Below are 13,211 nucleotides of genomic sequence, written 5' to 3'. Positions count from 1 at the left end.
CCTTTGAAAGGTATCTCATGCCAGAAGAGAACACCAGATATTAGACTTAAGTAATTTTGAGTGCCAGAGTCAGAAAATGACGACGATTGGATGATCCTCACCTCACAAAGAGGAGTGTAGTAAGGAAATTAACTCAAGACATCCTGTCAGAGAAATTAGAAGAAAACCATTTGACTGCAGGGTTAGGGAAACCATCTGTCTATGCCAGGAGATAAAGGAAAAGCAGAGTCATCCAAAGTGACAAAACCAGCTTATAAATCAAGATAGTTCAGATGGGAAGTGTGACCTTTGAATTTAGCCACAAGCTGGTCATTCATAACTCTAGTAAGAGCTGTCTAAGGAGAATGTAATGCATCTTTCAGCTGCTGCAAAAGAAGACTTGGTCTGAAAGATGAAAGAAGGTGTGTATGAGTTGGAGATGGAAGTTGGATAGATCAGTGATTTCTTCCTCAGATCTGCTTCACTATTTTCTTTATTATGCGTTAATTAAAGAGAAGTTGTCTGGATCAAGGCTTAGGCCACAAAGCCTAAAGCCATCAACCTGCAAGGCAAAAATTCCCTTGTGGACTCACCTTCCATCACCTTTTAGGTTAGAAGTTCAAAGTGAAAATTTTTGCTGGTGGCTTTGGTTTTAAGAAAAGATTTTAGAAATTCTGATATGTATCTACACTCTTTAGATAGAATAAAAACCCCTGGAAGGAGACATCTGCTTATCATTCACATTCTGATAAATGTCCACGAAGGTTTGTATGATTGTGGAGGGCTCTTTTCACACCTCTTGGCAAGTAGAAACTACAGACAGTTTTCTGCCTTCAGAGAACACTTCTTCTAAGATTTTTGTCTTAAGCTCTTTATCTCACTATGGTATCCACTATTCTAAGAAAAATGCTGATAAGGAATACTCCTTATGCCTGTATTTATTTCTGGTTCTGTGATCTCTTTTTGAAACAATCACAAATTCTTACAAAAATGCTATTCATAAAAACTTTATATGTATTGAGCTTCTTTATATTTGTAGGTAGAAATTCAGAGATTTGTCAATGAATCTTTCTGCAAACAATTAGCTGCTGATTTCTGGATTACGAAAGAAGACATAGCTGTATGTGCCTTGCTACATTATTGCTGCTTTTCCCAATTCTTTATACAGATAGTCAAAGTCATTTACTTCTGGTGCTACTTAAAGTCAACTGTCTCATCAGACTATCTCACCACTCCTCCTGAAGCTGCTGTCCCTCCCAACCAACAAAACAAGCCAAGAAGAAGACAAGAATATTACCTGGAAAACTGCAATTTTCTCTTCTAAACATCCTGCTGAAACTTATGGATTGGCCAGAGCTCTGAGCAAATTCACTGAATCGGTGGGAAAGCTCATAATAGCAAAGTGAAGGACAAGAATAAGTGTTTTCAGGACTGTGACCCTAACAACAGCCTTGAGAGCCCTTCCCTGCCTCCACACAGCACTGCCTGCTTTATTTTATCTGTAATGTGCTTGAGCAGGACATGAGTCACAGCTCAGAGGTTGCCCCTAAGTGTTTCTCAGCACTTCATTGCTACTTTCCATTTCTGATCAGAGCCAGCAATTCCCAGTGAAGCTTCTTCCCCACCTTCCTAGAAGGCAGAAGACTTAATTCATCTGTGATTATTTGTTCTTGGATGCAAATAGTCTGGGACCCAGGCTTCCAGGAACTAAGAAGATGAAGAGAAACCAGTAGACTGGCTCTCAACTCAACTGGGCAGTGGTAATACCAGCTGCTGTCTTCTATCTGAAACTTCAGTTTGACTTCAAATGTGACACCAGCAGGTTGATAGGCTCATGATGACAAAATCAAGAGCCCCAACCTGGCCTTAAAGTGAAGACTGAACAGTAGACTCTTTCCACACCCTTGTATTGGACGTGTTCCTCCTTAAACATCAGCAGCTTTGTTTCCTGTAAGGAGTAGTGCAACTTCTTGCGTCCTGTGCTCTTGGAGGCATTGCATATCTATTTCTTCTGCCCTCTGATAAAGAACATAATATCTATTTCCCTTACTGAGTGCCAGGTATGCAGATGCAGTGTGACCATTGGTGGTTTCTCTTCTGTTTCCCAGGTTGTCTAGATTTGGGAAGGAGGCAAACTCCTCGATGTTTCATTAAGGACATGGGGAAAACTTCCTCCTGTACAGCAGTTTAGATCTGAGTGGTAGAAAGTGGATATTATCTCCCAAGTTTCTTCTTTTTGACATTTGTCTCCCCCTTTAGCATCATTTGATGTAGTGTTTCTTGTTTCTTCTCTGGTCAGCATGCTGTGGTTGCATCTGCATGACTAGACATGTCTTACCATTTAAAACAAAGATGCGTCCACATCTAGTTGTTGTTATTTATGCTACTCATGTTTCTCATTGCTTCACTCCTCATTCAAAAATCCAGAAAAAAAACCCCAACAACCCACCCCAGTCTTAAGGGAAAGGATGAGGTGTGGTTGAAATTAAGTAATACTCACTATAATCATTAACAACTAATTTATTTAGAGAGCTTGCATTTTTTTTTTTTTTTAGAAGCTCCAAACTCAAACAAATTTTACTGTTATTGCCAAATTTTCTGCAGAACTTTGATGGGTTTCCAAGACTGGTTTGAAGTTTAGTATGGATATTGAACCTTAAATCCACACACACTGCCCTTTATTTATCCAATCAAGGAACAGAATTGTTTCAAAATTCAACTGAAAATCAAACCAAGTTTTCTTAAGAAAGTTTATTGACTGAGCATAGACATCTGAGTACTTTCCACTCACAGAAATGCTTTAGAGATCGTAATTAGAAAAATGGACAGGAAAATAACACTTGAGAGACAGGTATCTGAGAAGAGAATAGCTCACCTACCAGAAATCCCACCAGTAAAAGTATTGCTTGCAAGTTATTTGTTTGTGCCTAATAACAAGTGAGACCTTCTTTCACAGATGGCACCCCTGCAAATAATAGTAATTCTTATACCTGAAAGTACTACTTGGGTTGCTTATGTGGTAATCACACTACACATTTCTCCCTTAGAACCCAAATCATTTTAATGTAATTTAGAGTATAGACACTATGAGGAGTTTTTCAGAAGTACCCTGCCAATCACAGGAGGAGTCTGTCTCCAGAAACAGAGGTGATAGAGCAAGGAAAGTCCTAGAAAAGCAATTAAGTGTCTAAAATGCAGTAGGATGGATCTTGGCCACATGGCAATAGAGGGGTTATAAGTAAAACTACAAGAAATTTGGAGCTTTTAGTTCAGATCAGAACAGTGATTTATATAATAAATTATATAACACGTATTTATAGACTGATATATTTATGATTTCATATATCTAAAGCATATTTTTGCCCACACAGTCTGAAAAAAGTAAAAAAATTAATTCCAGATCGATTCAAGCATTTTGTTAAACATGTCAAAATGGAGACCAAACTGTCAAAGCATTTCATTTAGCAGGTATTGAAATGAAACCTCTCTATTCCTTTTTTTTTTTCCTTATTCATCAGGTACATCCTGATTACACAATACCTTAGTTCCTTAAAACTGCATTTTTGTCATAGTTTGTCCCAATTATTTGTTGTTCCAATTACAGACCCTAGGGTGGAAATTTGAGTGTTGAGGTACATTGAGGTGAGAACATCAATAACATTATATATTTCTGAAAGATGTCAAATGAAACCTTTGCTTTAGGTATCTAAATCTCTAAAAACAGAGATATCTCATCCCTAAACCATCACTTGGTAGTTTCCAGCAATTCATACTCAGGACTGGTGAGATGTTACTACTTTCCAAATATGCACCTGAATCTTCTGTTTGAAGTAACTTTTCTCCAAACAGAGTTGGCAGAAACAAGGATGTCTGAGCTTCCCAGATGCCAGTGTAGCTGTGTGAGCTGTTTGTATCATAGTTTAGTGACCAGACTCAAAACCTCATCAATTTTGGCTAATGGATTGAGTGACAAGGTGCATACAACAACATAAAATGTAAGAATGTCTCACTGAGTTAGGCCAGAAATCGGCATGTAACCTTGCAAGTCCCTAGAAAGAACAAAAGCAAGAGGCAAGCACCGAGGTATAAGTGCCTTAAATTATCTCCCAGAATTATCTTTCTGAGCCAGACGTGGTCTTGTGGAATATAATTGTCTTTATGGACTTCTCCTCCATGGATTTGCTTTGAGCTATTGGGAGCTTCTAGCATCTGCCAGGTCATATAACATTTTGGGTTAAGATTTTGTATTCTTTTGAACCAGGCCTCTCTGATTTTTGTTTGGTACATTTTCATTCTTGCATTAGGAAAGACAGTGGACATTTTTTCCTTATTTACCTTCTCAGTGCCATTTTTTATATACCTCCACTATTTTCCTTCTCAGTAGTGTCTATGGAAAGCTGAAGAATCCTGATCTAGCCAGTTTCTAAAGTCATTCATCCTATGCATTTAATCCCCTTGATGACCTCCTGCTGTATCTTTTCCATTTCTACTTTGCCCATTTTCTCTCTATCACAGAAACTCGCATTCCCTTCTGTTCACTCCTTTTAGTGGGGATGCAGATTTCACTGGAATGATTCACACAATGTATTTTCTTTAAACAGCTGATCATGAATCACAAGAGTTTGTCAGAGGGCTTATTTACCTGAGAAGAGGAAAGAACAAATTCTGCCCTCCTGCCAAGTGGGGCTGGGGCTCCAGAAAGAGGAGGTAAGTCAGATAAAGAAAATAACTCTGAGTTTATTGGTAACTGTACTCTTGACTTCAAGAAATGTAGGATACTGGAGCCTTGCATTGGTCACCTGAACTATACACTTTTTTAGTAGACCAAGTGTATCTAAGACATTCCCTTGAGACAGCAGATAAAATACAAGAGCTGCAGAAGACCTGTGGTCTCCTGAAGTAGCAGTTGTTGCAAGAGAAGGTCCTCTAGAACATCTCAAAAGGCGCTGGATACTTCTTTCTAGGCAATTGTTTGTAACTTAAAAGTTACTGAAGATGAAGATATTAAAAGAGCCAACAGAGTCCATGGAGCTGTTCAGTTTCGATGGCAGGGTTAGCTCAGCATATCCTTGGTCTTCACAGACTGTAAGACTAGATCTCTATTGGCTATAGTGGGAGCATACTACCTCACATACCACCTGCATTCATCCATCAATCTGCAAAGAGATTCCCATCCTTTGTCCCTGGATGTTGTATCTTGCTATGTGGCACTCTGTGAAGGCTGGTCAAGGTAACGTATGGCTACCACCATTTGGATAAGCATGGCCTTCTTTTTAGCTGGCCTGCAAGCTGGCTCGCAGACCATGCCTTCCAGTCATGGCCAACTTCTGGTGGCCATTTTTGCATTTGCAGAACTCTTGAGTCGGAGGCAGGTTAGCACTACCCTCATGCATGGCAAACCAAGCTTAATGTGTCTCCTCGCTCCCTTCATTTTTCAGAGTAGTCAACTACAGTCTTCTGGAGCACAATATGTGTGAGGGAAGAGAGGGGAGGTGGTGACGGAAGGTACAGTTGTTCTCCAATAAACCTCATTACAGTGCTGGGGGAGGAAAAGCAAGGGTAGGTACACAAATCAAGGTCTTTGATTCAATTAAACTCCCTTTGAGGACCGTCAGATCAACAGCCTCCCGTCCAGTCAGCTGGGACTGAATTTACAGCACCTCAGCTTCCCACTGATGGCTGCTGTGCCCCAAGCCTGACAGTATTCAAAAAGAGACAAGACAACACCCTCAGACACGTGGTGTGAACTGTGGGGTTGTCCTGTGCAGGGACAGGAGCTGGACTTGATCCTTGTGGGTCCCTTCCAACTCAGGACATTCTATGATTCTACTTCCCAGCATCGTGAGGTACACAGCCCTGGGGGTTAAGATGCCTTATATTTACCAAAAAGTAAGAGCAGACACAAACCAGGGTGTCTACTACTCTTTAAGTTCACAATTCGAGTTACCACCTTTTAACATAGTGATACAGACCTTTGCATACACACCAAGTATGTCCCAGTTAATTGCAGCAGGTGCAGTATTTAGCATTCTGCCTTCTCCCTACTGTGGATACAGTTCTACTAGTAGAAATCTCTTAAAACAGTACAGCTCATCTACATAGCTAGAAAGGGTTGTTTTCTGTATAAATAGCTGATTTCTCCCACTATCTACCTCCACCAGATCTTGTCCTCAGGAACCAGGGGATATCTCTTTCTAACTGTAAGAAATCTACTGGTTGGTAGGAAGTGATTGAGGAATGTGCAGACCCATCTCAGTTGCAGCACAGGAGAGCTTTCCTTTCCTCTGGGTCTCTTTTTTGAACCCCAGCACAGCTGATCATCACATCAGAGGTTCTGCATGCTGATAAGTTCTGGCAGACATGATTTTAGTGTGGGTGGGAGGCTATGGCACTACCTGGGGGTAGTTCTTGTTTTGACAGAAGGGAACAAGCCAACTGAGTCTCAATATTTCAGGCCTGTCAAACCTGATAGTGAAAGACGAATTCACAGAATCACAGGATGGTTGGGCTTGGAAGGGACCTCTGGAGATCACCTAGTCCAACCCACCTACTAAAGCAGGGTCACCAGAGCAGATCACACAGGAATGTGTCCAGGTGGGTTTGAATGTCTCCAGAGAAGGAGACTCCACAGCCTCTCTGGGCAGCCTGGTCCAGGGCTCTGGCACCTCAAAGCAAAGAAGTTTCTCCTCACATTCAGGTGGAACCTCCTGTTCTTCAGCCTGTGCCTATTGGCCCTCATCCTGTCATTGGGCACCACTGAACAGAGTCTGGTCCATCCTCTGACACCTACCCTGGAGATATTTATAAACAATTATGAGACCGCCTCTCAGCTTCTCTTCTCCAGGTTGAACAGCCCCAAGCTCTCTCAGTCTCTCCTAATAGGAATGGTGCTCTAGGCCCCTGATCACCTTTGTAGCTCTCTGCTGGACTCCCTCCAGTAATTCCTAGTTCTTCGTAAACTGGGGAGCCCAGAACTGCACACAGAGGGGGAGGAACAACCTCCCTTGACCTCCTGGTCACACGTGGTCCTCCTAATGCACCCCAGGTACCGTTGGCCTCTTGGCCATCAGGGCACATTCGTGACTCATGGTCAAATTGTTGTCAACCAGAACTTCCAAGTCCTTCACTGCAACGCTGCTTTCCAGCTGCTTTCCAGCAGGTCTGTCCCTAACCTGTACTGGTGTCTGGGGTTATTCCTCTGCAATAATTAATTAATCGAATTAAACCTTGGAGGTCTACTTTGTGGTGGTGTTGACAAGCTGGGCTAGTGTTCCCAGAGTGTCTAACTTTAATTCAGTCTCAACAAAGACTCTTGCAGCCAGCTTAACAGTGCCTTGCCCCTGTGTAGGATGACAGATGGGTGGCTCTCTGGGTGATGTAGCAGCAACTCACAGTTTTCTCTCAGGAAGTCTTCTCCTGCCCTGTCGGTCTCTTGTGCTAGCCAAGATAACAGCTATTATGCTTTACACACACTTAAATAATGAAGTGCTATTTAATAGAATTTAATAGACTGCTCATGAGGATAACAATAAAGCGCCATTTGCCTGAAAATGGCTTGGTTGTTTTCTCCTAAAGAAAATTGTCTTATTCGGAGAACAAAGTTCTTAAATAGACTCTCCTGACTACTTCAGTAGGAAACCTGATATGAATACCAGCTGAGATCATCTAAGGCAGTCCAACCGCGGCTGGATATGGGCCACTAGATGATTCTCTTGGCCCTTTGCCCTTCTCCTGGGAAAGATAAAGAGCAGATGTTGGAGCAGTATGTAATAAATGAACAGCTGGGAGTCTTCTTCCACACTTACCAAACCAAGACAACATTTTATAGTGGGGCTTCAGTTTTTTTGGTAGGACTGCCATAAATTCTGGAAGTTTCGAGGAGACACAGCTGGGGTATTTTTGTTTTTTGTGACTTGTTCTTTTTTTTGGTGGGGGAAGCCTGCAGAGTTAATATAGACGCTTTTTCATGGGAAGAACAAACATTTTGCTGTGGAGCTGTTTTTTTTTGTCCTACATCTTACCCTTTAGGATGCAGAAAAATAAGTCTTGCTGAGATACACCTGACTAACAAATAGATGTCGACATCTGATTGAGTTGTCAATCTTGGCTCCCTTTAGGAAAACAGTCAGGTATTTTATACTATGTAGACATATAAAGTAGGTGCAATGGATGACATCCTCTCGTTAATGTCTACATAGAGTGCACAGGCCGATTAGTTCAGCTGTGCAGTGTAAACATGTACATCTTTTGTTTTCTTTTTTGCCCCTCGTATTTACTGAGATTACTTAAAGCTGTGAGATATCACTAGAGAAAATAATTGGGTCAGGGATTTTCACACAGAACATTCAATGGATGTAGCTTTTTTTATGGCCAAATTACCTTTTTTTCTCCCTCGTTTGATTTGGGAGCAGAGTAAAAGCAAGGAGGATTTGAAATGAATTTACATGTTCAGAGAAATGGAAGGTGGGAGATGCAGAAAATGAAGGGGAAGTGGTAAAAAATCAGCAAATGAAAGGGCTTCCACAGTGGGAAGGGCAAAATTATTAGGATACCAGGTGTTGTGAGATTTCAGGTTAATTAGAAGAGCCTCATCAGCAGGCAGCTGCTCTTACAACACAGGTGTCAGAAAATTTGGCTAAGGATGTGGCATTCAGGATCTCACCTTCTTGACGTGGATCTGTGGGGCCTGAGAGTAGCATGACTGGCAGCAACAAAAGCAGCGTGGTACCAAGTGTCTCCATGGGATGCTCTGGCAGAAGGCTATTCTAGGCCTGCTATAGATGTTCAGACACTTTGAGCAATAATTTTCCAGGTCTTGAGAGCTTTCCTTGGAGTGCTACTCTCTGCAGAAGGGATCAGCAACTGGATGCTTTTGTGCACTTACCTTGCAGCGTTCATGTACCATCAGGCTCTTTTCCAGATACAAGTCAAAGGAACGAGCTGGACATCCCTTCCCCCCTCACCAACCATCTCAGCCCTCTCTACACTTCCACTCCACTGATTTTCCAGCAACAGGTACCACTCCTGCACGGCTGTTGCAGGGATCCTGTTGCTGTGTAGCTCTGGGGCAATACAGGACAGCGCAGATGCTGATGTTCTTGTGCAGTCACATCCCTTCTTGGGTGTCTGTGTCTGCTGTGGGAGAGCAGATCCTTTCCCCAAGCTCAGAGGGCTCATCCGGGACACGGGCCACCTGCAAATACCATCTGCAAAATGCTGTTTCTAGGTGAAATTCCCGCTTCACTTCACCTCAGTTCCCCTCCCTGCTAGCTCCAGCTACTTTATTGCTTTTCTTTGCAATCAACTCTCCTGCAGCTCAGGGAAAAATTATGTCCCTTCACTCTCCCTTTCACATATCGCCTCTCCCTTCCAGCAGCAATGCCATCCTCCCTCCCATCACCGTGTTTTGCTGACCCTGTCACACTAATTAAAAAAAGAAATAAAATCTCCGGGACAGCAGAAACGGCGCTTAGGTGACAGGGAGAAGGAGGAATTGGGAAAGGTAGGAGGAGGAAAGCAAAAGGGGAGGAAAAAAAAAGTGCCTGATTTAAGAAACTTAATTTGAATAAAACCCTCCTCCCGCTCGTCCTCATTGGTTTTCTTTTCCTCCTCCATATTAATGAGACTAGCCAAGGAAAAGCTATTGGTTCCATGTCCCTTTTCCTTTCCTCAGGCACTTTGGGGGAGGAGGTGTTTGCATTTCTCCGCAGGACCAGCTCGCTTTGCAGAGCATTGTCTGGGTATGAGAATCACACGCACAGAAATACAGGGGAGAGCACACCAGAGCCTTGACTCGCAGACAGAGCATCTGATCCAGCCTGAATACTCTTCTCCTTCCCCCACACCAACCCTTACTTCCCAAGCACGAGTAATCCCCCGCTAGGAATAATAATAATAATAATAAAAAGCAGGGAAAAAAAAAAAAAAGTTTGTAAATCCCCTGCCTCCCTTTTTATTCTGGGAGGTTTTGGTCTTGCTTTTTTATTTTTATTTATTTATTATTTTTTATTTTGTATTTAGCGATGGCAAATTCCTTCACGGCCAGAACCTGGCCCATCCCCTGAGCAAAGGCAGCCTGGACATGACCGGCAGGCGAGGGAGGAGGAATTTGGATTCCCTTCGGAGGCACCGACCCCTCCTCCGCCCGGTACGAGCGAGGCGGGGGGAACCGGGCTCCGGCCGCTCCCTCCCACCGCGGGCAGCCGGGGCTGGGCAGGTTCTGCCGGGGAACCGGTCACTGTCCCCCCCTCCGCTGGCTCCGACCCCACCGATACCCGCCCCGCCCCGGCACGACGGGGATGCAGCATCTCCAGCACCCGGACGGATCCTTGCTGCAATGGTAAGTCCATTTCTCCGGTCTCTCCCCAAGCCTTCACCCCGGGGTGGCTCCGCTCCGGTTCCCCCGCCGGGCTCTGCCCCGTTCGGCCGCATCCCGGAGATGCCAAAGCGCCGTTATTGCAGCCGGCGGGGGGAAAAAAAACCTCCGGCTTGTCTTAGAGTGACATTGATTTACCGGCTCTTCCCTCATCTTCCTCAGGTCCTGGGAATACTTCTTTTGGGAGAAATTGCATGCAGGCTTTTTGCCTTCATCCTCAGAACTGCAGGCTCTGAGGATGGGTCCGCGAAATGGGTTTGATTCTTTTCAAACAAATAAATCTCCCTTTGCAAGTGGTGACAGGTTAACGTGCTCGGTATGGGAATTACGTCTGTTTTTTAACATAATATGGCTGGTAAATAAAACCTGATTGCTAACAGACCCGCTGCTGCTGTTTAGCATTTTCGAGCTCCAGGCTCCCTTTGCAGCTCTGCATCTTCACCTGCCGCAGAAACTCTGATTCACCCTTCAAGCAGTGCACCAGGACTCCTCTATTTTTACTGTGGGGTAGTAGTAAAAATTGCTGTTAATGTGCCTTTGACCTCTGCTCGCATGCTTCTGTGCACTTCTCCTTATCAGTATTTGAACAGCTGGTTCTAATAATACCATCTTTATGCAAAGCACATCTTAAGTCAGAGGGACAGCATACAGGACAGATGCTTTAACGCTTTGCTGTGAATTTAGCATGTGAACAGTTCGGTTATGTATTGGAATCTGAAGAGTTTACAGCCAGGGAGAGCAAGATAATGCAGCATGCTGTTCAGGACTGGAAAATGCATGGGGAAAAAAAAAGAGAGATTTGTTTGGTGACTACTGGTGTTTATGACTAGACGATCACCCTACTTACACAGAAGCAGGTCTGGAAGAACTCCCTGGAAGTCAGTGGCTTTCCTCTGCATCTGATCTGCTGGTAAACAGAATCTGGCCTTTAGCTTGAAGAATATATTGAGGTAGCACTGGAGGTAATGATAATAATGATAAAAAAAATATTAATCAAAGTGAATAAGGCAGCAAAGTGACCTGATTCTTTCCTAGGGTATTACAGATTACCATCCGTCTTTTGTATCTTAATTATAGTGCGAGTGTTGGACTGATATGGCAATATGCAACGTAACTGACGTAGCATTTGTTTGTTTGTTAGTTTGTTTGAATTCTGTTGGATTCAACAAACAACAAATGAATTTTCATTTGATGTTATTTGGGCACACAGCCGTCTCACTTCTCTATTCAGCGTATGCAACGCTGGTCAGGTACAGCGGGGAAACGTTCCTGTACATAACACATTCTAATAAATGGGAATGGATGATTACTTAAGGTTACCATCAATGATAGCACGAAGGCAAACTCCTTAAAGTAGTGTTGGTATAGCTACAGAGAAAAAATGTGTTATACAAGCGTCTGTATTGGGCTAATGCAAAACACACTGGAGCTGTCTTGAAAGAAGTTGTCCTATAGGATGGGTAAGACAACACTGCTCCATTTTGATGAATAATTAAGGAATATTATTCAGTGCCATAATGGGAGTTTAGATTAAAGTTGATATCTCTGCTTGAGTCTTGGTTGCAGTTCTGGGTTATGGTCTTCTACCTTTTTTTCTCCTGTTTCTATGTGCCGAGGGCAATGGTTGCTGCTCATTCAGGACAGCTACAATTGATCTGTTATTGTACTGGCAATTTACCCCGGACATCACGAAACGGAAGGCTTCTTTTATTTTGTTTTCTTCTACCGAAGGCATGTGTGCAGTGACTGGGGGGATAACCATTGGCACTGAACAGACTCCAAGGTCATGGGTGGCTTTATATTTACCTTTAAATAGGGAATGAGCTTTGTGATTGCTCCTTCGCTATGGTGTTTCATCATTTGTTGGGGTCCCTACAAGAAAACGAGGGCTTCTTCTTCCCTGTAGATTTAAGATGTCTGCTGTTTGTGTGGTGGTGCCACAGCCACATGGAGCTCTCTAGATCTGCTATTGTCGGTATATATGTGAAGCTCATAAACACAAAGGCAGAAGCTTTGTTGTGGTATGTTACCAGGGAGAGAGAAACAGATTTCTGAGGTTGTGGGTTGCACTGTTGATCACGTTCAGACCTTTGCTCATCACATCTCTCTTCATTTGGCTGACTGAGCCAGCATGGAGAGATTTTTTCTGGGGCTGAGTTCCATATGTGCCTACGCCTTTGATAAGTTAAGACCCATGTCCCCAAGCTGATTCATTTCGGTGTAGCAGATTTTGTTTTCCTTTCCTTCCTTCTGAGCACACTTAGTACAAACAGTCTAATTCCTAAATTAGCTCGGATTATCTTTTAATGAAAGCAGAATATTTGAGTTAAGAAGCATTGAGAAAAAGTAAACTCAGGACAGGATCATGCTGCAACTCATATTTGACAGAAAGACCTGCAGAAATATCAGGTCTTACAGTCAATCCTGACTTAAGAAAGGAGTTATTTATTTGCCACAGTTCTCAGGAGAGGTAAACTGATATCAGAACATAGAAGCCAGTGGAGATACTGAATTTTACTTCCCTCCGCTACTTGGCCCATAGACCACAGGCTCAATCTTTAAGTCAGCAAAGTGTATTTTTGCTTTGGCTCATGTTCCTTTGTTTCCATTCCCTGTCCTCCTTTCACATCCAGCCATCCCATACCACCTGTGAAGACAGCAGGGTAAGATTTGTTAGGCACTGCAGTCGACAGGATTTTGGAATGAATCTTCCACATTGGTGCAAAAGTAGAACAACTCTACTGAAAGAGATGTAAACGCACTAGTGTGGAACTCCCTCTTTTTTCCTATCTGCTACTTTAAAGTAATCTTTGCTGATAGTATATCATCAGGGATAGCTGTAACACCACTCTGAGTC

General features: G+C 43.0%; 1 protein-coding gene across 12 annotated transcripts in view; it reads left to right on the top strand.

Moving 5' to 3' along the window:
* The first annotated feature begins 9,591 nt into the window (after window positions 1–9,591).
* Window positions 9,592–13,211, top strand: part of ADCYAP1R1 (ADCYAP receptor type I) — a 157,162-nt gene continuing 153,542 nt past the window's right edge. For 2 of the 12 annotated variants that reach the window (XM_065050334.1, XM_065050337.1), the window contains exon 1: window positions 9,661–10,318. The gene's annotated coding sequence lies outside the window, so the exon portion shown is untranslated. Of the gene's footprint in view, window positions 10,319–11,032; window positions 11,317–13,211 lie in introns of those variants that run through there. The other 10 variants (XM_065050333.1, XM_065050332.1, XM_065050329.1 and 7 more) reach the window with 9 other exon arrangements.

The sequence above is a fragment of the Columba livia genome, chromosome 2 (assembly GCF_036013475.1).
Source record: "Columba livia isolate bColLiv1 breed racing homer chromosome 2, bColLiv1.pat.W.v2, whole genome shotgun sequence".
NCBI classification, from domain to species: Eukaryota; Metazoa; Chordata; class Aves; order Columbiformes; family Columbidae; genus Columba; species Columba livia.
Note: the sequence above shows the minus strand (reverse complement) of the source record. Positions and strands in the feature narration are given on the sequence as shown.